This window comes from Sphaeramia orbicularis, chromosome 5 (assembly GCF_902148855.1).
Source record: "Sphaeramia orbicularis chromosome 5, fSphaOr1.1, whole genome shotgun sequence".
Lineage (NCBI taxonomy): Eukaryota > Metazoa > Chordata > Actinopteri > Kurtiformes > Apogonidae > Sphaeramia > Sphaeramia orbicularis.
The window spans coordinates 1,804,057-1,818,375 of record NC_043961.1 but is presented as its reverse complement, the minus strand read 5'-3'; the positions used below and the strand labels follow the sequence as shown (position 1 = coordinate 1,818,375).

At 38.3% G+C, this 14,319-nt stretch overlaps 1 pseudogene; it reads left to right on the top strand.

The window, feature by feature from the left end:
• The first annotated feature begins 1,136 nt into the window (after positions 1-1,136).
• Positions 1,137-13,779, top strand: LOC115419454 (CMP-N-acetylneuraminate-beta-galactosamide-alpha-2,3-sialyltransferase 2-like; annotated as a pseudogene).
• The last annotated feature ends 540 nt before the right edge of the window (positions 13,780-14,319 follow it).

Genomic DNA, 14,319 nt, shown 5'->3' with positions numbered 1-14,319 from the left:
ATTAGGGCTGCTCAATTATCGAAAAAAATAATCACGATTATTTTAGCATAATTGAAATCACAATTATTAAAAACGATTATTTAAAGTGTTTATTTTTTCTTGCAAACAATGTAAGTATACTCTTTAAATATAAATAAAGCTTTTAACCATTAAAACAAAGTATGTTCACTTTGTACAAACAAAAAAATCTTTGAATGCAAATCAGTATACTGTAAATTCAAGTATGTTTCCTTTTGTAAACAAATAGTGCACTGGAATTAAACTGCTCTAGACTTGCCATAGAACTGGAGCAATAAAAAAAAATCACGTAAAGTGCAAATATAAATTCAAGTATGTGTGTATATGAAACATAGTAATTCAGTGGCTGCCGTGAGGTTTCAGTTAGGTTAATACGGGAGTTGCAGCGTAAGAGATTCGGAGACTGAAGATTGCATTGTGGACAAAGTTGTAGACGGAGGTTTTTTTATGTGTTTTAGTTTTTCATAAGATTATGATAAGGTGGCGGTGGTTAAACTTTAGATGGTTAAAAAGGTTTGTTGTGTTACTGGTCGGTGCGGACACAACTGCGAAACACTTTTTGCACGTAATGTGTTTTTGCTCTTCGTCTTCATCAAACCCAAAGTGGTTCCATACAATTGAATCTGACTTGCCTTTTTTGTTTACCAAGCACTTCTGCTGGGATTCTCCTGTTATTTTTCCAGACCGCTAGGTACAACTGTCCTCTTGGGGTGGACCTGCCGGCTAGCAGGCAGCTGTAGCTTAGAGGGGGCGGGGCAGAGCAGCTCATGGTAGCTTGCGAGCGCGTGAATTAAACAACTCAAAATTAATAAGTTTTTTCTTGATTACATAATTTTTGTAATCGTTGCGTGTAATAATCGAAATCGTAATTGAATTTCGATTAATTGCACAGCCCTAATATATGTATATATATATGTAGTGTGTGTATATGAAAAGACTTGTGGTACTGCATAAAAGCTGAAGAGTTTTTATTTTTATTCAGTCTTTCAGGTTTGTTTTAGTTTTTATGTGTGAGTTAGTAGTTCAGTTTTTTGGGGGTTTTTTTGCTCTTAATTTGAGTTTTAATTAGATGAATTGTTTTTTTTTACTTTTCCTTAAGGTTTTTCCATTAAATTAAGATGAAGTTTCTGGTTTTTAGAGAAAAAAAAACAGATTATAAAAGCTGAAAAAGGTAATATAACTGACTGCATGACATTTACTATGATTTCTAAATCTGTTGTTAATTAATGGCTCCATATTCTGTGAGTTGGGTTCATACTCATATTATTCTTCCATGATACTTTGTTCACTGGAATTTTTATGTAGTTTTATTTCAGTTAAGTATTGTTTTTACTCTCAGTGTAGTGATAATCCCTTCTTCTCTGCTGGTTCAGGTGTGGTTGTTCTGGATCCTGTATTTCAGACCTGGGAGGATCTGACTGGTTCAGCCAACATTACGACCCCAAACAACAGCCGGTCCTCCATGAAAAAGACAACAACCTGGACCCGGACGGCCTCAATGGTGGCTGGTAAAGACCCCACACGTTCACATGTAGATGAGTCAAATACAGTCACAGAAAAATTTATTAGACCACCCCTTGTTTTCTTCAGTTTCTTGGTCATTTTAATGTCTCGTACAACTAAAGGTACATTTGTTCGGACAAATATAATGATAACGACAAAAACAGCTCATAATAGTTTAATTTCAGAGCTGATATCTATCCATTTAACATGTTTTCTTGATAAAAACCAAAATCCCTTCAGTTCTTCCATCATCTCTATGTCATTGTACTGACAAAAACAGTGCTTTTAGGCATTCCCTGTTTTGTTTTCTGTCTGTTTTAGTCACATGATACACACAGGAGTTAGGACTGGATTGCAGAACCACTGTTTTTGATGACTTTCGATGGTCTAATCATTTTTTCCACAACTGTATATGAAGGAAATAAGAAGTGAACGGAACGACTCTAAATACAGCGAACAGCCAAACTGATGGTGGTCATTCCATCCCAACTCGCCCAAAATTTAGAACTTCTCCTACTTCATGGGATCCGTAAAGTCCTAACGCTGTCCTCCAAACACTGTTTTAGTTGTAACCATGTGTCTGTTTTCTTCATGTTTGTGATGAAACATTTGCCTTTACTTATAATGGGCCACATTTTAATGGCTTATAAGATGGAAATGGTTAGAGATATCAATATAGTTCCAATTGAGCACTGAAAGGAAGTCATATATGGACTTTCGTTTAATTAGTTGAGTTCTCCTCCAGACCACAGAACCTGACAATCTCACAAATTCAACTTGTTATTCTTTGTTTATTTTTGATAAAACATGCCGGTGAGATACAGGGATATTGGGCCTATTTTTTTTTTTTTTTTTCATATATACAAATAAGTATTTTCCTATTTAATCTCCACTCTTTCACTTTCTTATGACCAAAATGTGAATTTGTGTAACACCACTGTACATCTGCCACATCTAGAAATGATAGATTTTTCATCATTCATTTCATTACTTTTAACACTAAACATCAGCACTATTAAAAGAGTCTGTGTTGTAAATGATTTTAATGTTACTTGATATTCAGGTAAAAATAACCATCTGTTGAGTCTGAGACATAAATTTAAAACGTATTTATCATTTATTTATCTATTGTCCCTTGTATTGTATTGTATTATATCATTATATCGTCATGTTTTTATCATGCTTTTTACAGGTTTTATATTGGCATTTTTAGTGATATCTGATGACTTTTATTTACTTTAGTCTGTTTTTTTATCTATTTATTTCTAGTCTGTTTTAATCGGTTTAATCGGTTTTTAGTCAGTTTTTAATCTGTCCCCTGTATGTGTCCTGTGGTTTTAATGTTTTTTTGTGTTTGAGATGCCCCCTCCAGACTGCAGGTATCAATAAAGTTACCTTGAACTTTGATATAGGATAACTAAAATGATGAAAAAGTGTTCTGAGTTGAGCTGTGGGATTTTGCGAGGTCTGGTGGATTTAATGAAGGGCTTCAGTGACTTGGTTTGAGCAGATTCGAGGGGTGAACTGGTTGACTGATTGACTCTGTGTAGGTCTGACATGTTGCTGACCCAGTATCACGGCTGTATACTACGTGGTCTTTTAAACTGAATTTGTCTATATGGTCTGTAATGAACCGTCCCGTCGCTGTACAGGATTATACCAAAGTAAAGTCACTGAGTCGTGATCCGTCCATCTGAGGTGTGAGCTGCACTGCAGGCTGATCAGTAAATACTCAGGACATTAAACACTAAAATAAAGTCTGAACGTCAGCAGTTTGGACCCCAAAACTCACTCATCAACAGACTCAGACCATTAGCAGATTAAAAGTCTGAGTCTGTTCCAGTAAATGCACAGTGTGATGAAGCTACTGCAGTGGAAACGTCAGCTGATGCATAACTGTTACCACCACAGCCCCCGGTGGGCAGTGGTGGTACTGCAGGTGGTCTTTAACCCTATGAAACCCAAGTATTTACAGTATTATAGATTTTCAATATTCCTTTTACATTACTGTTTGTCCACTAAATATATGGTAAATTGTTGTTTATTATTGGATAATTGTCACTCTGTAAATAAGGCAGAAATGAGAAGATACAGGTAAGATGTCCACTATTACCCATCAACTGCAAATAACTACAATAAAGTGATGAGTAAGAATTGTTTCTAAGAATTGTTACTTATCATGTATGTAGTTAAATCTCAGTTATTACTACAATAAACTACTCATAACTACTCTGAACATAACAGAGTTTTCCTTAGTATGCATATTTATGGTATTTGATTTGATTGATCTTATAATTTAATCATACTTTTAGATGTAAAGCACTTTGGTCTTCTTTATGTTGGTGTAAAGTGATATAAAATAAACCTTAATTGATTGATTAGTATTTCAGCTGTAGACTGTCTCTATTTACATATGTATTTATCAGTGGTATTTACACAAAAGTACACTTTCTATTTCACCATGAGTTTTTGAATGGTGACAAAGTAATAAAAAATGTTTGCCATAAATGTGACTTTTATAATTCAATTTGTGTATTAAAATTAATTTCAAAAACAATAACAAACATAATTTTCTTGAGCAGGTAACATAAGTTAAAAGCATAAAATTTTGGAAAATAGGGTAAAAAAAAAAAAAAAAAAGTTTGTGTTGAAGGAGTGTTTGAAATTGAATTTAGACTCAAAATTGCACCTAAAAATGACGTTTATTTTTTCATTCATTTAAATCTTAATGGATCACTAAGAACGAGCCTCAACTCTGTGATGTTTCGTCTTTACAGCTTAATTCAACATAATTACAATAATTACATATTAATAATGTGTCAAAATGATAATAACAGATGAATGGTACAGAACGTAATAAAAAACAGTTTCATTCAAACACAGTAAGTAGAGTAATTTCTGATTGTGTTTTTTTTTTTTTACCTGACCTGTGGGTAGAATACAGGTACACTTAAATGTATGGTTTAGGTAAATCCAGGAGATAAATTAAAAAACAAATGGTATAGGTTCAGTGTTTGAAAATCTTCAAGCATCAGTTTCATTGTCTGTTTTGAATATTTACTATGTGATCAGTTCAGTGAATAGGGGACGTGTGGATAACTGCTGATACGATGGGTAGAACACTGTTCATTGCAGCTCTACGTTTGTCCTTCAGGGTCTTCAGCGGTCCGGAAATGACCACACTTTGGAGGAAGTGATGGCAGAGATGTTTCGGGTCATTTCCCCACCCACTGTGGACTTCAGGCCCCTCCCCTCTCGTTGCCGTAAATGCGCTGTGGTCGGTAACTCTGGAAACCTGCGACAGTCGGGACACGGACAACTGATCGACTCCCACGAATTTGTGATCCGGTTCGTATGAACAACACGATCAGTTAAACCTTGACTCTACCAGAGTTAATGAACAGATCATGATTTTAATTGATTATTTTGGGTCCCGACAGTTTGACTTTAAAATAGTTTTATCATGAAACCTTTATGCCATGTATGCCATGAGTGATATTTTACTTTTATTAAATGGAATTCTTCATTTTCCAACCTTTCCCTGTGGTCTCCATAAACTGTAAATGCTCTGCTTGGGTCTGAATTCTTCATTCATTCAACTCCACAGGTCCATCTTCAACCCTATTTCTGAGTAATGACACCAGAAAGGTGGTTTTTAGCGCTGGCCCTTTAAATGCACAGCAGCCACTTCAGGCCCCGCCCCCTCCAGGTTGTTGCCTGTGCTGCTCTTTCCCGTTGAACCAACAACTGAACATTTTACGTAATTGGCTCGAAGTTTGGACATATTTTCAGTATGGACTACAGCCTACTGACAAACAGTTATGTTGTACTCATAAAAATGTTTGTCTGAAGTCTTGACCTTATATGTGTAAATGTTGTGACGTAACTAGTTATAGATGTAGCAAATTAAGAAGGAATTAAAACAGGTTGTAGAAATCCACTCAATTTTTGCCCAAATGAATATAAAGATATCTTTGCAGCACCTGGAGGGTTCAAATTCAAAGTTTATGAACTGTTAGGGTCCAATTACACAAATAAATGAACCACGGACTCAGAAAAGTGGGTTTAGCTAAATATGAGCCCTTTAAGATATGTGTGTGGAGTTTTGTCTCTAAGTCAGATGAGAACTTGAATCCGTGGTTCCCAACCGATGGGAAGCGATGGCTGAAAAGTCTTGGTGATTCATGAGGCTTCATTTGACCATCACTACTGAAAACACATACTGTGCATTTTTATTTTAATTTAAATTGATATTTTTAAAACAGTGGTGCAGTTGCTTCTGTATATCCTAGTGCAGTGGTTTCCAACCTTTTTTAGCTCGTGACCCCGTTTTAATATCACAAATTTCTGGTGACCCCAGACATTCAAAACAGAGCCTTTTTTTTTTTGCTAAAATTAATTTGTTTTTGATTATGTAATAGTTTGCTATACTATGTTGTGAATAAATGTTAATCTTAGACAACATTTAGTCCATATAATGTCTATTATTGTGGACAGAGGCAGTAAATCCAGGTGTAGATTACTGCACAAAGGGAGAATTTGATTTTCCTTGGTCAGGATCTGTCCAGTCAGTCCAGCTGTGATTTACAAGGAGGACAATTAATACTGAACAAACAAGAACTGAAACTATGAATTATGAAAGAGCTGCAGCATCTGAAACTGACCACAATGAACATCTGACACACAAACAGAACCACAGTGCTGCAGTTTCAGCTTCAGTTTGTCATGTCTGTTATGGATTAGGATTGTCTCTCTCAATTCACCATAGATTTCTTTTTAGTAGTTTTTTTTTTTTTTTAAATCAATTAGTAGAAATTTCTGGTGACCCCATTTCAATTCCAGGCGACCCCACGTGGGGTTGCGACCCCAAGGTTGACAAACACTGACTTCGATGCAAACACACTCACCAGTTGAGTTGGAATCCTGTTGCTGCTCCCTGTGCTCCACAGTGTTGGGTCCTTTCTCTGGTGTAGGTGTCCCATGTGGGGAGCTGGTGTAGCACCAGTGGGCTCTCTTGTTGCCGTTGACCCTGTTGTCCACCCTGGTGGTCCGGGTGGTAGACCGCCGGTGCATAGTGTCCTCTGCACGGAAAGTGACGGTTCCTCTGTCTCACTGAGGTTGAGTCCCGGGTCCACAGCTCTGGCCTGGACTGCTGTGGTGTTGAAGTCTGTGAGCTGTGCACTGGGGCCAGGGCAGGTGGGGTTCATGTGCAGCTCCAGGGCTCACAGCCGGCTGCCCACATCCAGCTGACAGTCTGGAGGCCCTGTGACTGCAGCCTGCAGGTCTACTGTCCACTGCATGGCACTGAGTCCAACATGAAGGTCCTCCATTTCCAGAGCAGGGTGCACACGGGCATGTTTGGAGGAGGCACAGGGGACAGCTCATCCAAATGTCAGGACATGGTCTCCACACTCATTCAACACTTAGAGCCAGGCCTTGACATTAGGCCTGTAACGGTACACGTACCGAACCGAACCGTTTCGGTACACACCTGTTCGGTTCAGTACACAGCTGAACCCAAACGGAGCAGTATGATGAGAAAAAAAAAAGGAATGAAAGGCGTCGTTCGACGCGGACCTTTAAATCCGCGCAAGTTTCACACGGACTTAATAAAGGAGCACACATTGACCCGAAATATGAAATAGCAGCTGATAGGGTTAAAAAAACCAACAAATCTGATGTGAACCTGGGAACAGACTGAAGACCCCCAGCATCAGTTCAGGTTCAGGTGAAAGACAACAACCAGGAAAGAGACGGAGATAAGACGGACACTGGCCCCTAGGAACTACGGTAGTTCTACAACACTGACACTAGCTGTCTGTGTGTGTGTGTGTGTGTGTGTGTGTGTGTGTGTGTGTGTGTGTGTGTGTGTGTGTGTGTGTGTCTGTCTGTCTGTCACACACGCTGTATAACAGAGGAATAAATAGAACATTGAAAGTATGTAAAGTTTCACTTTTGTTTCACGACAGTGTTCGTTACATTAGTTATGGACCGCACCCCCAGGTATAGAACTGCGCCCCCCGGCTCCGACACAAAAAAAAACTCCCCCGTGCGCACACACACACACACACACACACACACACAAATACACACAGTGTCCCAAACAGTTTGTTCTCTGTCCTAAAATAAATCATTTGGTTCATTGTGTTGTCAGTGTTTCTCTTCAGTTTGTTTCAACAGAATACCAGTTTGTCCTCTTATTAATGTTGCACTTCATGTGGAATTTTTTTAAAAATCTTTCTGCAGAATGTGAACTGACAGAACTGGGATTAGATTTTTCTTGTTTGTTCGAAACTACCTTTCAGGGAAAAGTGCAATACTAATGTTTAAAATACATTGAGTAATATTAATAATTAATTTTATTTTCTATTTGATTTGTAGCAGCAGAATTATATTATTCCTGTTTTTCTATATTCTATTGTCTCCAAAAATTGGGGGAAAAATGTTTTTTAAAAAAGTCATAAATATATTAATAGACATTTTGAGGGGTTTTCTTTCTTCCCGTACCGAACTGAAAAAAAAACCAAACTGTGGCTTTGAAAACCGAAAACGTACCAAACTGAAAATTTTGTGTACCGTCACAGGCCTACTTGACATTGTTAGTCTTTATTCACTCCCTTATAACAGATGTTCCGCTGCGTAGTGGCACAGAGTTCAAACAGCGTTTTCTTCGACATCTCTGTCCACTCTGAGTCAAAGGTGTTGGACAATTTCATCCTGACCCAACGTCCTTAGTTTCATAGAGAGAAAATATAAAAATCCATCCTCTACTATAATTTTGCATCAGTAGTTGTATAAATCTGTGGTTTTAATCAAATCTTCACAATTACAAGAGCTTCACACATGCGTGCAGAATGGACGCAATGAATACCGTGAAAAAATTGGGTATTTCACATTTTTGCAGAAAAAGGTGTAAATGTATCAGCAGATTAAACTAATTTCAATAAATTTAAATAAATTAATAAATATAAAATAAATAAATAAATAAATAAAATAAATTAATTTTTCAATAAATGCATCAATACATGTATGTATAAACAATATATGTAAGCTATATGTGTGAATTATTTCAGATGACACGCTCCAGTTTATTCTAATGCCCTCATGTAATTCACACTGCGCATTTTTAATGAATAAAATATTCAGGCCCTTTTTTGAATCTCTAGTTAAAATGTCACCTTTGCTCCACCTTCTGTTTAGTCTGAACTTTTCCATTTCTCCAGTCAGATTAATAACATCTATCAATAAAACAAGTTCCACTCAGTTGATTAATAAACAATACTCTGAGACAAACGACCAGTGGGACCATGAACATATCACATCCAGACCTGACTGTGTTGACTTTGAACCATAATATTTTTTTGGAGTTGATTGAATTCATTATCCAGATGCACTTCAGATGTAACATCTTCCTCCTCTTCTTCCTCAGTATGAATAAGGCGGTGACGAGAGGCTTTCAGAAGGACGTGGGGAATCGGACAACGCATCACTTCCTGTATCCGGAGAGCGCCGTAGACGTAGGCGGTGGCATCAGCCTCGTCCTGCTGCCCTTCAAACTCAGAGACCTGGAGTGGCTGACCAGCGCTCTGTCCACCGGACAGATCAAAATGTACGAAGAATGTCTATGAATATATGTGTTTAGGTCAAAATGTACAAAGAAAATCAAGAAAATATGTGTTCAAATCAAAATGTATGAAGAAAAACTACAAATATTTGTTCAGGTCAAAGTGTATTTAAAAATACAAATACTCATAACCCTCAAAGTCCCAAACATCCACCATCGACCAAACCATCCATTGGTGTAAATGTTTAAACCTGCTAATCCACTAATCCTATCAATCCATGTAAATAATTGGTGTAAAATGCAGTTTGTCGTCTTTTCATGGTCAGTCAGTTATGAATGATGAATGGTGCGTTTTATTTCCAGGACCTACATGAGAGTAAAAGACAGAATAGAAGCCGATAAAGATAAGGTAAATAAAACCTTGTCTCTACTGTTATTATTGTTCTCTTCGTTCATTATTTATTCTTTTCGACTTACCAACATTCTCAGAAACAGACATTATGTCAATGAGTGTTTTTAATGATGGAGAGGCGTGTTTCCATGGTAACACTGTGTTGCATTTAGGTTCTGGTGGTAAACCCCGGATTCTTTAAATACGTTCATGATCACTGGACGGAACATCACGGCCGCTACCCGTCCACCGGCATGTTGGCCATCATCTTCGCACTGCACATCTGTGACCAGGTAAGGAAGGGGCGGAGCCTATGATGTATTACCTCACATACAACAGACAGAACATTAGGTCAGCGTCAGTCCTCAGTGGTGCGTTCAGGGACCTGACTGAATGAAATCAAACTGGTTATGTTCCAAATTCATCAGGATTTATTGATGGCTTAAGTCGTATGAAGGTTTTTTTCAGGTGGAGGTTCCCTCTGGTGGAATTATCAGACAGTCATTCATGTTAGAGAGCAGGGCTGTCAAACTCATGTTAGTTCAGTCCCACATTCAGTCCAATTTAATCTCCAGTGGGCCGGACCAGTCAAATAATAACAGTGAAAAAAGTTAAATTATATTATGATCAGGTCTACGTCTACAAAGTTTCCTTAAAAATCTGAATAACATAAACAACTTGAATTGTCTTAAGAAAACCAGTGCAACTTTACCATAATTCTGCCTCGGTTTATCGGTTTATCATTTACACATGTGCGTTACAATAGCACAAAACATTTAGTAACAGGCAGAATATTGGTCAAATTGCATTTACTTTTCTTAAGACATTTCCGTTTGTTCATATTTGTTCAAATTATTCATGTTTTTTTATAAAAGTATAGTTCGGAAATGTAAACATTTTCATGTAATTATACTTTTTTAAACCAAAAAAACCAAAGAAAGTTTGGGGTTATCATTATTTATAGGTTATTATGATAATATTTTACTGGTTCTGACCCACTTGAAATCTAATTGGACTGTACGTGTCTGTATGTGGAACCTGAATTAAAATGATTTTGACACCACTGATTGTTAATATCTTCAGTGTAATTTTTTCATTTCACAAATTCATCCCACGGGCCGGATTGGACCCTTTGGCGAGCCGGATTTGGCCCCCGGGCCGTATGTTTGACACCTGTGTTATAGATGATTTGATTTGTCTGTTTTTTAAATCATTTTATAAGAGTTTAAGAGTTAAGATTCATCTGTGTCTTAACAAGTAGTGAAATAGAAAACTGGAACGTGAGAATCACTGAGTCTGTTCAGTCATCTGCCCCGTCCTGACCTGTGACCCCGGACCTCCTCCCCCACCCTACCTGGACCTCCTCACCCTTACCTGTCTCATCTGAGTAGATCAGGGCTGTCAAACATGCGTCCCGGGTCCCAAATGCGTCCCCCCAAAGGTTCCAATCCGACCCCTTGGATGAATGAAGTGTATAAATTCCACAGTCCAGGCTGTGGAACTCATTTTAGTGTTGGTTCCACATCCAGACCAATCTGATCTACAGTCAAATAATAACAGCAGAAGAACCGACAAAAAGAATGACTGCACATTTACTACTGGGTTTGATGGGAAAAAAATATTACATTCTGTCTATAAATAATGACTACTTCAAATTTTTTTTTTTTAGTGCAAAAAATAACATTGAGAAAATATTTCCAAACTCTCCTGTACCAATAAAACATGAATAACCTGAACAAATGTGACCAACCTGAAACTCTTTTCTTCCTGTTCCTCAGTGTTTAGTGTCTTTGGAGATCTGATCCAGAATGCACATGGACTAATGATAAACTGAGGCAGAATATTGTTAAAATTGCACTGATTTTTCTGAAGAAATTTCAGTTTTTTCTGGTTATTCACATCATTTTTGTTTGGATAGTTTATAAAAGTAAGTATTTTCATAATTTAATGGGGGTTTTTGCACTAAAACACAGACAAAAATTTGTAGTTGTCATTATTTATCGGTTATTCTGTTATTATTTTACTGGTTGGGTCCACTGCAGATTAAATCAGACTGAATGTGGAACCTGAAAGAGCAGGAGTTTGAGAACCCTGGACTAGATGGACCCCTCATGTGCCCCCACCCTACTGCATCTTTACAGACTGGAACTACATCGGCAAATGGGCGTCCATCAGTCCTGGTGCATCGATAGTCTGTCTGTAGCCTGGGGGTGGATCTCTCCTTTACTGTGGTTCTCCCTCAGGTTCCTCTTTTTCCCACTTGGGGTTCTGGAGTTTTTCCTTACCGAGAAGGAGGGTCTGAGGACGGGGGATGCCCAGGACATTAATCCATTTCCTTCATCTACCGTTTATTTGACTGTTTTCATATCCAGCTAATTCTGTAAAGCCCTGTGAGACAAACTTGTTGTGATATTGGGCTCTACAAATAAAACTGAACTGAATGAGCCCAGTGAAGGTTCTCAAACATAATCAGTATTTTAGGGATTTATATGAACTAGAAATGGCAGATTTCTTTTTATATTTGTTGTTTCAAAAGTGTATATTTTCTGTTTTCTGTCTTCCCTGTACTTTGTTTTTATGTTTGCTGCTGTCAACTGTGTAATTTCCCCATGACGGGGTCAATAAAGTCTTCTAACTGTTCATGCTGTGTTTATGATGTCACTTCCTGTCCGTGCAGGTCTCAGTTTTCGGTTACGGTGCTGATCAACAGGGGAACTGGCACCACTACTGGGAGGAGAACCGCTACGCCGGCGCCTTCAGGAAGACCGGCGTCCACAGCGCCGACTTCGAGACCGAGGTCATCCACCGCCTCGCCGAGGAGAATAAGATCAACCTGCACCTCTGACCTCTGACCTGTGACCTGTCCTCTGGACCGAGTCCGGACCTGGACCGGGATCAGCACTGTGGGTCGTTGTGTGAGTGACAGACGTGGTTTTCTGTGGATTAGTCTTTTTCTCAGACACCTGATCTACCTGTGGGCAGAGTTCGGTGAACAGAAGCGCCTTAGATATCATGTGGGAGGTGCTTATATCAGTGGGGGGGCCTATCACTAATGTGAGTTAAACGTATTTGTGTGCTGGTTCAGATCAACTTGCTGTCTGCGACTGCAACCACAAAAAACTCCAAGTGGAAAAAACCACCATGTTTTTTTTATATATTTTATAGAATTTTATAGATATTAATGGGGATAACCTCTTTTTTTAATCGCAGCACTTTTATCTGAGGAAGTTCGACATCGTGTTATGGGCGTTTTAGGGAAAACAGAAGACAGGAGGCTGTAGGAGGGAGGGGATTTGAGGAAATGGCTCATAATTTACAACAAAAAGAGAAAATGGATGAGGCCTAGTTTGTTCCCAAACATCTCAACAAACCAATGTACAATCAACCTGTTAAAACTGAATAATGTTTATTTCTCCTGGACCACATTCAGATCCCACTTAGCACTTTACCTTTTTATTCCTAACATGACTTCTAATGGGTTTTTTCCTGATAATTTGTGACATAAATGTTTAAATTCCAGACTTTTTCACCCCTTCCTCCTGTTCGTTTCACCTAAAGCGTCTCTAACACGTTGTCGTACTAAAATGTGTCTTCTCTTCGTATTTTATATCTTTCTTATTCCATCCATTTATCCTAACTCGAGCCGTCCTCAAAGACTGAAACAGGACGCAGATATCCTGTCGAATCCACTTTTGTATTAACGTCCTTCCTGACCATATATGGAGTGGAATGGGAGGAGCCTGTGTCGAGTAGGAGGAGCCTGTGTTTGGTTCTCAGCCTGTGATTGGACCATGTTGAATAGGTGTGTTTTCCTGCTGACAGTCAACGTGAGCCGCCAAACCTGTAAAACTGAAACGCTTGAGACGAGGCCACTTTGACAAAGGTTTATTGAAGGAAACGTGGTCAGAGTCCCAAACGGAACCGAACCAAAACCGCCGCCCACGTGACAGGAGTCAGCCCACTTCCTGCCGAACACCTGAAACTGTGAGCGAGGTTTCTTTTATAATCGCGAGGAAGGCGCCGTCTGATTGGCTGTGAAATGTCGACCAATCAGGTGGCGGCGTCCTCGCGAACACGAATGACCTGAAAATAGAAAACTCGTGAGCTGTGAATGTTTGACAGTTTGAATGTTCGTCTCCAGTTTTCAGGACGTTTTCATAACAGTTTCATCGTTAAATTCTGTTTGTATCGTGGAGGAGTTGGAATTATTCGAAGGTCAGATGTTTAACAGGTTCTACACAAGAATTAATGGACAAAAAAAAAGGCGCCGTTCATCTCATGCATCGTTTTTTCTTGTTTAGATGAAAGCGGACAAAGGCGGTGCAAATAAAACTACTTACGTCATTTGTCTTGTTTTGTTTTTTTATGACAGTTATTTGTTTTGTTGTTAAAGGCTATCTTTTGTTTTGTGCATCGCTTTTGTCCGGTTTCATCTTTTTTGTCGTTTTCATCAGGTTTCATCTTTAAAGTTGTTTCATATTTTACATTGTTTTGTCTTTTTTTTTACTCATCTTGGTTTTGAATTTGTTTAATCTTTTTTTTACATAATTTTCATCTTGTTTTGTCTTTCATGTGATTTTTTTTTTTGGACATTTTTTCTTTTCTGTTTCTTATCGTTTCGTCCATTAGGGTTAAAAATCGGTCTCGATGTGATGATGCTAAGCGAAGTAAAATAAAATACCGGATAAATTCCACTGTTAAAACTGAAGTCACGCGTCTTGAAAATGTCTGAGGTAGAAAGTCCAGATACTTGTGTTCAAATGGAGTCAAAGTAAATAAATACTGGCGCGCAGATACTGAAACTTCATGAAGTACTTGTATTTTGAGACTAATGTTTATGTGA